At 41.9% G+C, this 12,631-nt stretch overlaps 1 protein-coding gene across 4 annotated transcripts in view; it reads left to right on the top strand.

Moving 5' to 3' along the window:
* phactr1 (phosphatase and actin regulator 1) overlaps positions 1–12,631 on the top strand; it is a 477,218-nt gene that overhangs the window by 32,775 nt on the left and 431,812 nt on the right. The window lies entirely within an intron of this gene.

Here is a 12,631-nt window from a genome sequence, read left to right as displayed (position 1 = left end):
GGACTGTTAGTTCAAAGATCCAGCTAATGTTCTGAGGAAACATGGGTTCAAAGTCCCATCACGGCAGATGGAGAATTTGAATTCAGTAAAAATCTGGATTTAAGAGTCAATCAATGAATGTGAATCCATTGTTGGAAAAACCCAGCTGACTCACCAGTGTCCTTTAGTTAAAGAAACTGCCATCATTACCTGGTCTGGCCTACATGTGACACCAGACTCTTAGCAATGTGATTGACTCTTAATGGTCCTCTGACCAATTAGGGATGGGCAATAAATGCTGGCCTAGCAAGCGACACCCTCCTCCTGTGAATGAATTAAGCAAAAGTCATAAACCTTAAAAAGAATATTACATTAAAACTGTCGAATTTTGATCTCAAAGGTTCAAAATTGTACAAAATTAAGTTTTCAGGCCCAAAGTTGTTAATTGGCATAATATTTATGAATTTGAACATCGCTAAAAATCCAATTGCACTTCATTAAGAATAGGTAACTTTTTGTGGGATATCAGTTACCAGAAATATTAGTGTCAAAAGGTAAAGTCTTAACTTGGAGATTTCAAAGGATTTCTATGTGTGGGGACGGTATTGCCATAGTCTTACCAGACCATTGGTGCTGCTGTCTCATTAAAGAGAGAAGTGACTGGTGGTGATTTAACCTGAGGGCCACACATATGTGACAATAATGAATCAAGTCAAATCAAATAAGGCTCTGAAAAGGTTAATGCTGAGGAACACCTTAAGCACTACCTACTGTGATGATGTCATATAAACTTGGTGAGGACAACTGCTTAGGATCTCAAATGAATAAAACCTCCCATTCAAACCCCATCAAACATTGTGACAGCGGTTATCATACCAGTGTAACTTGTAATTAATTATTAACATGCAGTAAATCTTGTTCACCATAAGAGCCTTGTCTTGTTAGACTAGCAAGCAGTATTCCTCTACCACAGCAGACCAAGTGAGCCCTATAGATTGCGATCCTAAAAAGGGGATGGTGACAGTAAACCTGTCACTGGTCAGTAATAGAATTGATAGCCTCATATGACATGGCAGTCAGCAATGAGAATCATTCATACACCCAGTTGCCATTTCCACATCTAAAGTCCTCATACTCAATTCTTCTTTGCGCCCTGATTTCCATTATAGTTCAAGTACAAAACTTTTGACATCTACCTTAACCTAATTTCCCAGTTTGCATTTCTGCATTATGCTTTAAATTTGTCTTGATTTGAAGTTTAAAACACAGGGCCCCTGTCTCCTCTCCCTGAAACTGAAAGTGAAACTAAATTGTGTTGTTTTCAATGACTGTCTGTGTGGGAACCTGCATCATGGGGTAATTAATTAATCCTGTCTCACCAAGGGGCTGAAAACATTGGTGGGGATCATCTATGGGCATCTGTACAGTATCTGAGATATTAGCTAAAACATTGAACGATAGATTAGAGATGTATGCAGAAATGATAAAACTCTAAATATGGCAGACTTTAACCTACATATAGATTGGACACACCAAACTACCTGTTTCACTGTGGAGGAGGATTTCCTGGAGTGTATGCATAATAGTTTTTCAGACCAAAATGTTGTGGAATTAATCAAAGACCTAGACTAGGTACTGGGTGATAAGAAAAGATAAATTAATGATCATATTATTGTGTACAGTTGTGGACGCATTATGTATAGGTTGTAGTTGCCACATTTTGGGAAAATGAATACGCATTAGACAGAATGCAGAATTGCTAGAATGGTTCTAGGTATAAAAAAGCTTTAGCTATAATGATTTGAAAAGTTGGGTGAAGGAGGCTGCAAGATCAAATTGAAGTTTTCAAAATAATGCACTGTAATGATTTTGAGATTGTTGTGTGGAGTAAGTGACTTTAAAATGTTAGAATAGTTCATTGAGATGGAGAGTGAAAAGGTTGAATCTGAAATTATGATCCTGAATGTAAATAAAGGGAATTGTGAGAATATGCGACACCGGTTGGATGTGGGAATTTTAAAGGGTTGGTAGTTAATAGGCAATAGTTAATACTGAAGGAAAATATGAATGAATTACTATAATTATTCATTCCTATCTGATGCAAACACAAAATGGTGAAAGTAGCTCAACCAAAGCTTACAAAATAAATTATGGTTAGTATTAAATCCAAGCAGGAGATATATAAAATTGTTAGAAGCAACAATAAGTTGGGAGGACTGAGTGCAGTATAGAATTCAGCAAGAAAACTACTAAAAGATTTTTAGACAGGAAAGTAGATTATGAGAGTAAATTTTGCAGGGCACATAAATACTTCATATCAAAGTTTCTTTCAATATGTCAAAAGAAAAGGTTAACAAAGACAAATATAGGTCCCTTACGGTGAGAAATGGGTGATATGATAATGGTGATAAAGAAATAGCAGAAGAACTGAACACACATTTTGGGTGTGTGAAAAGTTGACAAATTCCCAGAGTGATCTGCATCCCCATTGGAAGGGAAGTCCTCCTAGAAATATTGGATGCATTGGAGATCATCTTCCAAAATTTTAGAAACTTTGGAAGTAGTGTCTACAGATCAGAGGGTTGCACACTACCTTGCTATTTTAAAAGAAGAATTGAGAGAAAAATCAGACTTCCAGACCAGTTAGCATAATCTCACAAGTGGAGAAAAGCTAGAATATATTAGAAAAGAGATGATAACCAAATACATTAATGGGATTAGAAAAGTCAGCATAGGAATATGAAAGGAAAACCATGCTAAACTACTCTACTTGAGTTTTTTTGAGGATGTAACTAATATAATAGATAATGGAAAACTTGTGTTGGGTATTTGGGTTTTGAGAAATTTACATACAAGAAACTAGTGAACAAAATTTAAGGCATGTAAAATTGAATTACTATACCGGTATGGATTGAGAATGAGTTGACCAGAAATAGAGACAGTCAGAATATATAGGTGTTTTTCCAGGCAGCAGGCAGTAATGTACTTGGGTAGGCAGGGCAGGGATGTCCAGGCAGGGATGGGTACTTGGACCCCAGCTATTTGTGATCTTGGATGGGGGTACTAACTACATTATTTCCAGTTTTGCTGCTGACACAAAACTAGGTGGGACTGTACAAAGTGAGGAGGATGGAAGAAAGTTTCATCGTGACCTCAAGTTGTCCACGGACAAACACATGGCAGATGCAGTGTAATATGGATAAATGTGAAGTTATATATTTTGGTGTGAAAACAAAGGCAGAATATTATTTGAATGGTGATATCTTGGGAGATGTGAATGTACAAAAGGATCTGGGTGTCCTTCTAGATCAGTCAATGAAAATAAACCAGCAGATGCAGCAAGCAATGAGGAAATTAAATGGCTTGTTGGCCTTTAATGTAAGAGAGTTTAAGTTCAGAAGTAGGGATGTTTTACTGTATTTATACATTGGTGAGACTACAGCCTTGAGTGTTATGTGCATTTATGGTCTTCCTACTTAAGATGTACTTGCCAAAGGAGGTTGGCTGCGAAGGTTCATGGGATTGATACGGGACTGTTGTATGAAGAGAGATTAGTTTAATTGGGTCTGTATTCTCCAAAGTTCAGAAAAATAAGAGGGGATCCGACTGAAAGATGCAGGAAAGATGTTTTTCTCTGATGGGAAGTCCAGAACCACAGCTCACAAGGGTAGAGAACCTGTGGAATTTAATACCATTGGAGGCTGGTCATTGAGTATATTCAAGAACAAGATTGATATGTTTAATAACTAAAAATTTATCAAGGGGTATTGAAAGAAAGCAGAAATTTAGCATTGAGATAGAACAGCCAGAGCATATGGAATGATGGACGAGTCTTGAAGGGCCTAATGGCCTATTGCTGCTTCTGTTTTTTGTCATCCATTCCAGGTCAAGAATATTTCTCATTGGCTCCAGAAACATGAACACTCCTTTCAGCTATCTCTGTTAATCTGCTTTGACCATTTTGAATGTCTGTTAAAATCATGCATAATTATTAGTGTAGTCTTCCTACAAACCCCTATTATTTCTTCCTTTATAACTCATTCTCCAGTATAGTTGTTGTAAAGGGATTCTACATATTGACCTTTAGAACTAAGATAGTTTCCCACTATTGTGCTAATATCATCGTAAATTAATCAAGCTACAGCATCACCTTTTTTGAGATTCCAGTCCTTCCAAAATGTCATGGACCTTTTTGAATGGTCAGGTCCCAACCTTAATCATCTTATGTCATGTCTCTATAATGACTGTCAGATCACAGATATTTATGTCTTCTATTTTAACTGACAATTCATTTGTTTTACAATGCAGATTTCAGATACAGAGCCTTTTTAATTTTTTTACTATATTTTGCAATCTGTTGCATCTTAAATTTTGATTAGATTAGCCTCCGTATGGAAACAGGCCCTTCGGCCCAACAAGTCCACACCGACCCTCCAAAGAGTAACCCACCCTGATCCTACATTTATCATTGATAATAAACCCAACACTTTGGGCGACTTAGCATGGTCAATTCACCTAACTTGCACATCTTTGGATTGTGGAAGGAAACCGGAGCACCTGGAGGAAACCCACACAGACACTGGGAGAACGTGCAAACTCCACACAGACAGTCACCTGAGGCCAGAATCGAACCTGGGTCCCTGGTGCTGTGAGGCAGCAGTGCTAACCACTGAGCCACCATGCCGCCCAGTTTGTATGTATTGTTCTTTCTGCCACACTTATCCTAGTTTCCATTCCCCAGTACTGCAGAAAATACGGAGATATGGCATTGAGGGTGAGTTGGAGGTTTGGATTAGGAATTGGCTGGATGGAAGAAGACAGAGGGTAGTAGTTGATGGCAAAGTTTCTTCATGGAGTGCCGTCACTAGCGGTGTTCCGCAAGGATCTGTTTTGGGACCATTGCTGTTTGTCATTTTTATAAATGACCTGGAAGAGGGGTTAGAAGGTTGGGTGAGCAAGTTTGCGGATGACACGAAAGTCGGAGGAGTTGTTGACAGTGAGGAAGCATGTGGCAGGTTACAGCAGGATATAGAGAAGCTGCAGAGCTGGGCGGAAAGGTGGCAGATGGAATTCAATGTAGCTAAGTGCGAGGTGATTCACTTTGGGAAGAATAACAAAAAGATGGGGTACTGGGCTAATGGTTGGATACTTGGTAGTGTGGATGAGCAGAGGGATCTTGGTGTCCATGTACACAGATCTCTGAAAGTTGCCACCCAGGTAAATAGTGCGGTGAGGAAGGCATATGGCGTACTGGCTTTTATTGGTAGAGGAATTGAGTTCCGGAGTCCTGAGGTCATGATGCAGTTGTATAAGACTCTGGTACGGCCGCATCTGGAATATTGTGTGCAGTTTTGGTCGCCATACTATAGGAAGGATGTGGAGGCATTGGAACGGGTGCAGAGGAGGTTTACCAGGATGTTGCCTGGTATGGAAGGAAAATCGTATGAGGAAAGACTGAGGCACTTGGGGCTGTTTTCACTAGAGAAAAGAAGGTTTAGGGGTGACTTGATTGAGGTGTACAAGATGATTAGGGGGTTAGATAGGGTCGACAGTATGAACCTTTTCCCGCGTATTGAGTCGGGTATTACAAGGGGGCATAGCTTTAAATTAAGGGGGGGTAGATATAGGACTGATGTTAGGGGTAGGTTCTTCACTCAGCGAGTCGTTAGTTCATGGAATGCCCTGCCAGTAACAGTGGTGGACTCTCCCTCTTTATGGGCATTTAAGAGGGCATTGGATAGGTATATGGAGGATAGTGGGTTAGTGTAGTTTAGGTGGGCTTGGATCGGCGCAACATCGAGGGCCCAAGGGCCTGTACTGCGCTGTATTCTTCTATGTTCTATGTTCTATGTTCTACTGGTACCAATGCACCATGAATTCAAACCAAATTTTCCTAGACTAACCTTTGTGCCATGCATTCAATTTTCTTATTTGTTGTGCACAGCTTAGGTAATAAAACTGTTGATGTTACCCTTTTGAGGTCCTGCTTTTTAATTTGGGTTTGCTGCTTACACTGTGAAACAGACCTTTTTCCTAGTCCTACCTATGCTGTTGGTACAATTGCCTTCCCTGCCAGATCCTGTTATTCAAATTGCCAGTTTGTTAAGGAAGGGCAAAGAAAATACTACAAAGACACCTTGCAGCTCTCTTTGAAGGGCAGCAACATTGACATTAGTTACTGGAAAAACTGGTTACGAATTGAGGGGTATAGATAGAGTTAATGGTTCCCTAGGATGGGGGATTTCAAGACTAAGGGACACATTGTTGAGGTGAGAGGAGAGAGATTTTTAAAAAAGACATGAGGGGCAATTTTTTTTTCCAGAAGGTGGTTTGTGTGTGGAATGAATTTCCTGAGGAAGTGGATACAATTAAAACATTTTCAAAGACATTTGGAGAAGTACATGAATAGAAAGGGTTTGGAGGGATATGGGCCAGGAACAGCCAGTTGGGGCTAGTTTAGTTGGGGATTATGTTTGGCATCGACTGATTGCACCTGCACTGTAGGACTCAAGATGGTTTCTCCACTGTGTTTGTGCTTCAAACTCCTGTGTCATGGGAGTGTGCAACACGTATTAGTATTGTAAACGTTTCATCTGATAGAATCATTCATGTTTCAAACATTTCTTTAAATATTAAACTGTATTAATTTTTCATTACATTATTGTTGCTTTTACGTGTTACTTTGACCTCAGATATGTGGTCTATTATAGCTTCATTTGTTGTATAATTGTATAACACAGAGGAATTATTTTTCCCGAATGAGTTGATTTGCCACCTGCTGTTAGATTATATTTTTCACAAAACAAGTCTCTTGTACTTTTTTTTTATCAATATCTGCAATTAGAACCTTTCAGAAAAGATCCAGTTGAAACGAATAGTTTACCCTACAGCACATCAGGATGTTGCAAAGTGTTTCATTGTCAGTCAGGTTTTTTAAAAAATGTAATTACTGATGTTCATCAGAAAATACAGTACACAAATTGTGCACAGTAGAGTCACAATGCAGTTGAATGACGTGGTCAGATTTTTTATTTTTGTTGAAGGAGGAATGTTGATCAGGAATGCCATTAAAAGTCTAGGATTCCTAATCAGGAAAAGTGGGAGATGGTTTTTGTGTTCTGCCTAATAATTGACGAAAGCTTGGATTTAATGTTACTTTTGAAAGGCTGTCTTTGTCTTGGCCAACACTATAGTGCAGTACTTAGACCGTATACTCCAATGTAAGAAAATGAAACACAAAGAACTGCAGATGCTGGAAATCTGAAACAAAAACATGGAGAAACTCAGTAGACCTAGCATCATGGGTGGAGAGAAATCAGAGTTAATGTTTCAGGCCTAGTGACCCTTCTTCACCACTGATAATAGCTGGGAAAAGATGGTATGTATGCGGAAGACAAGGGGTGGCTGGAAGGGAGGGAAAGGACTATTTGAGAAATGGCGATGGAGTCTAGAAAGTAAGAGCAACAGCTTGTCAGACAAAGGGATGGACGATGGTGAGCCAGAGGGAAAGAAAAGATGATAATAGGGACTATTAGTAGGTGAAAATGGGTTGGCTTTAATGACCAAAACATTAATTCTCCTGCTCCTCAGATGTTGCCTGGCCTGCTGAGCTTTTCTAGTGCAACACTTTCGACTGTAATGACAGAGCCAAGGGTGTGGGGGTGGATATAAGATATGGATACCTCAACACCTTCCATGTCCTTTCTAGAATTTGTTTTTGTTCAAATGTAATGGTATACTCTGAATTATTAAATAGAATATGTGGGCAGCATGGTGGCACAGTGGTTAGCACTGCTGCCTCACAGCGCCAGAGACTTGGGTTCAATTCCCGCCCAGGCGACTCTCTGTGTGGAGTTTGCACATTCTCCCCGTGTCTGCGTGGGTTTCCTCCGGGTGCTCCAGTTTCCTCCCACAATCCAAAAATGTGCAGCTTAGGTGAATTGGCCATGCTAAATTGCCCGTAGTGTTAGGTGAAGTGGTAAATGTAGGGGAAGGGGTCTGGGTGGGTTGCGCTTCGTCAGGTTGATGTTGACTTGTTGGGCCGAAGGGCCTGTTTCCACACTGTAAGTAATCTAAATATTCTCAGCTGAATCAAGCTAACTCTATGTTCATTTTTTCCTAATGTAATAGCTGCCAGTTATGTAAACAGGGTTACAACCAAAAGGTCGACTACTCCACTTCCTGATGCTGCCTGGTTTGCTGTGCTCTTCCAGTCTCCTGCCTGTCTACTTTGTTACTTAAATTCTGCCTGAAATGAAACCTGTTGAAACAAACTGGCTTTTAGATTTTCAGTGCTGGCTGGTTCCCCTCAAGAAATGGGCCAAATGAGATGCTTTTGATCCTATGCAGTCTGTTCTGTTCATCAATAATAACCAAATTAATGAACATTGATGGGTCTAGCTGTCTGACGTGGGTTTATCTTAGTGCAAAGTTAAAAATTACACAACACCAGGTTATAATCCAACAGGTTTATTTGGAAGCATTATTTTTTGGAATGCTGCTCCTTCAGGTAGCTGTGGAAGAGGATCATAAGACAATTTATAGCAAAAGATTTCAGTGTCACACAACTGAAGTGATATATTGAACTAACCTAGATTGCTGTTAAGTCTTGCAGGTTTTAGTTCATTTAATCTATAAACCCCAGAACTACTTCTAAGTCGCATTCTCGAGCTAACTTAGGGTTGTATTTTTTAAAAAAAAGGTGCCATTTCAGCTCAGACAATGCCTTAAAGGTATGAGGTTAGAGTCTGTCTGCATCTCAGTCTTGAGTCAGACTGGTTCTACTTCCAAAGTAAGAATTTATGAAATGGATTAACTACCTGCAGATTGTGCGTTTTTTGAGCAAATTAATCTGCAGGCAGTCAATGCAGGCAGTTAATCCATGTAATATTTTATAAATTCCTACTTTGGAAATAGAACCAGTCTGACTCAAAATTGGGATACAGACAGACTATCACCTCACACCTTTAAGGCATAGTCAGAGCTGAAATGTCACTGAGATGTCACCTGCAACCTATTGTAAAAGTTGAAAAACTTAAGTTTGTTCAATATATCATTTCAGTTACACTAATCTTTCGTTATAAATTCTATGTCTTATGACCTTCTTCCAAAGCTACTCGATGAAGGAACAGCGCTTTCTAACTTTGCCCACTCCAGTCCAACACCGGCACCTCCACATCATGTGTTTGTGCAAGAGATCTAATGTAGGTTAGAGCCATGATTAGTACATGGGACTATTATGTTGTAGCCATAACCGAAACTTGGTTGAGAGAAGGCAGGTTAAAAACATTAAGCTGGTTGCTCAAAGTTCCAGGATTTAGATCTTGCAGGTGTAGGAGAGGGATGTAAAAGGATTGAAGGAGTTGCATTACTGATTGAGCAGAATGTCGCAGATGTACTAATAGAGGACATATGGCTAGAACTCAGGAATAAGAAAGGTACAATTGCTATGAGAAGTTATACTAAAGACCTCCAAATAGGAGGTCCCTGTGAGGCTGAAAAATAAGGGTGGCAACATTCTTAGATGAAAAAAGATATTGAAAAGTTAGTTAAAAAGGAAGTGTATGTAAGGTTTAGAAAACAAGGATCTGTAGAAGTATAAAGGAAGCTGAAAAGAACTTAAAAAGATATTAAGAGGGCTGTAAAGGACCATGAAATACCCTTAACATGTAGGGTTAAGGAGAATTGAAAAATGTGGTGCTGGAAAAATCCAGCAGGCCAGGCAGCATCCGAGGAGCATGAGAATCGACGTTTCTGGCATATTCCCTTCTTCAGGAATGAGGCTGGTGTGCCAAGCGGGCTGAGATAAAAGGTAGGGGGGGAGGGGCACTGGGAATACGATAGGTGGAAGGAGGTGAGTGTGATAGGCCGGTGAGGGGGTGGGGGCAGAGAGGTCAGGAAGAAGATTGCAGGTCAAAAGGGCGGTGCTGAGTCTGAGGGTTGGGACTGAGATAAGGTGGGGGGAGGGGAAATGAGGAAGCTGGAGAAATCTACATGCATCCCGTGTGGTTGGAGGGTTCCTAGGTGGAAGATGAGGTGCTCTTCCTCCAGGCGTCGTGTGGCCAGGGTCTTGCGATGGAGGAGGCCAAGGACCTGCATGTCCTTGGCGGAGTGGGAAGGGGAGTTAAAGTGTTCAGCCACGGGGAAGTTGGGTTGGTTTAGATTAGATTAGATTACTTTAGATTAGATTACTTTACAGTGTGGAAACAGGCACTTCGGCCCAACAAGTCCACACCGACCCGCCGAAGCGTAACCCACCCATACCCCTACATTTACCCCTTACCTAACACTACGGGCAATTTAGCATGGCCAATTCACCTGACCTGCACATCTTTGGACTGTGGGAGGAAACCGGAGCACCCGGAGGAAACCCACGCAGACACGGGGAGAACGTGCAAACTCCACACAGTCAGTCGCCTGAGGCGGGAATTGAACCCGGGTCTCTGGCAAGTAGACGGCCTGTCTCCCCAATGTAGAGGAGACCACATCGGGTGCAGCGGATACAGTAAATGATGTGTCTGGAGGTGCAGGTGAATTTTTGACAGATATAGAAGGATTCACTGGGGCCTTGGAGGGCGGTGAGGGGGAGCGCCTCACCTTCCGCCTAGGAACCTCCAACCACATGGGATGAATGTAGATTTCTCCAGCTTCCTCATTTCCCCTCCCCCCACCTTTATCTCAGTCCCAACCCTCGGATTCAGCACCGCCCTCTTGACCTGCAATCATCTTCCCGACCTCTCCGCCCCCACCCCCTCTCCGGCCTATCACCCTCACCTCCTTCCACCTATCGTATTCCCAGCGTCCCTCCCCCAAATTCCCTCCCCCCTATCTTTTATCTCAGCCCCCTTGGCATACCAGCCTCATTCCTGAAGAAGAGCTTATGCCCGAAACGTCGATTCTCCTGCTCCTCGGATGCTGCCTGGCTTGCTGTGTTTTTCCAGCACCACATTTTTCAACTCTGGTACTCCAGCAACTGCAGTCCTCACTTTCTCCTAGTTGATCCTTCAGGGTTAAGGAGAATGCCAAGTCACTCTGTTTGTATATTTGGAGCAAAAGACTAGCTAGGGAAAGGATAGGTCCACTCCAGGACAAGGAAATTTGTACATTGGGTCAGATTCTCAACGAGGACTTTGCATCAGTTTTCATCAAGGAGAGGAACATTGATGATGCTAAGATTAGTGAGGGGTATGCTGATGTTCTGGGGCATGTCAACCTAAACAAGGAGATGGTGTTGGGTGGCTTGAAAAACATTAAGGTAGATAAGTCACTAGGGCTGACGTTGGGCAAGTCTTGTCTTAAACATTTGGTGCTTTTTTTTGAGGAATGACTATGATAATTGATGATGGCGGGGTAGCAGATGTGTATGTGGATTTTACTAAAGCATTGATAAGGTCCGCCATGGTAGATTGGTCCAGATGGTAACTGCTACATAAGAATTCTACTCATTGACTACAGATCTGCCTTCAACACGATTATCTCCTCGAGACTGATTACTAAACTTAGTGATCTTGGACTAAGCCACACTCTCTGCAACTGGATCCTCAGTTTCCTGACCCACAGGCCACACACAATCAGTGAAGATTGGGGACAATATTTCATTGTCACTAACACTCAACACTGGAGCCCCCTGCCAGGGGTGCGTACTCAGCCCCCTGCTGTACTCACTCTATACCCATGACTGCGTCACCAAATACCAGACGAATGCCATGTACAAGTTTGCTGATGACACCACCATAGTCGGTCGAATCTCAGATGGTGACGAAACAGATTGATGGGAGGTGGAAGATCTGGAAGAATGGTACACTGAGAACAAACTAGCTCTCAATGCCCGCAAAACCAAGGAAGTCATTATTGACTCTTGGCAGGATGTAACTCATGCCCCCCCCCCCCCCCCCTACACATTAACAGCACAGAGGTGGAACGAGTGGAGAGTGTCAAGCTCCTGGAGGTGGTCGTCCACAACAAGCTTTCTTGGACTCTTCATGTTGGATGCACTGGTTACAAAGTCCCAACAACATCTCCTCTTCCTCAGGCAGCTGAGGAAATTTGGCATGATGGCGAATACCCTTCCCAATTTTTATTGGTGCGCCATCGACAGCATTCTGTCTGGATGTATTGCTACTTGGTATGGCAACTGTACCATTCAAGATCGAAGATGGTTACAGAGAGTGGTGGACTCAGCCCAGACAATCACAAAGGCCAATCTCCCATTTATATAATCCATCTACCAGGCCTGCTGTCAAGGAAAGGCTGCTAGCATTCTTAAAGAAGGAGAAAGTGAGGACTGCAGATGCTGGAGATCAGAGCTGAAAATGTGTTGCTGGAAAAGCGCAGCAGGTCAGGCAGCATCCAAGGAGCAGGAGAATCGACGTGGTGCCCGAAACGTCGATTCTCCTGCTCCTTGGATGTTGCCTGACCTGCTGCGCTTTTCCAGCAACACATTTTCAGCTCAGCATTCTTAAAGATCCATCTCACCCTGGCAATGTTTTTCTACAACCTCTACCATTGGGGAGAAGGTACAGAAACCTGAACACATGACAGTTTCTACCCTATTGTTGTTAGAATACTGAATGGACTCTCAAACTCTTAACATTCGCCTATGTTTTTGTTTTTGCTGCTGTTAACCTATTATTTACTATCTATGCTACTTAAC

Source organism: Chiloscyllium plagiosum, unplaced genomic scaffold (genome assembly GCF_037043375.1).
Source record: "Chiloscyllium plagiosum isolate Xiang-an unplaced genomic scaffold, Cpla_swu_hap1 HiC_scaffold_34, whole genome shotgun sequence".
NCBI classification, from domain to species: domain Eukaryota; kingdom Metazoa; phylum Chordata; class Chondrichthyes; order Orectolobiformes; family Hemiscylliidae; genus Chiloscyllium; species Chiloscyllium plagiosum.
This window is presented reverse-complemented; position numbering and strand designations above follow the sequence as displayed.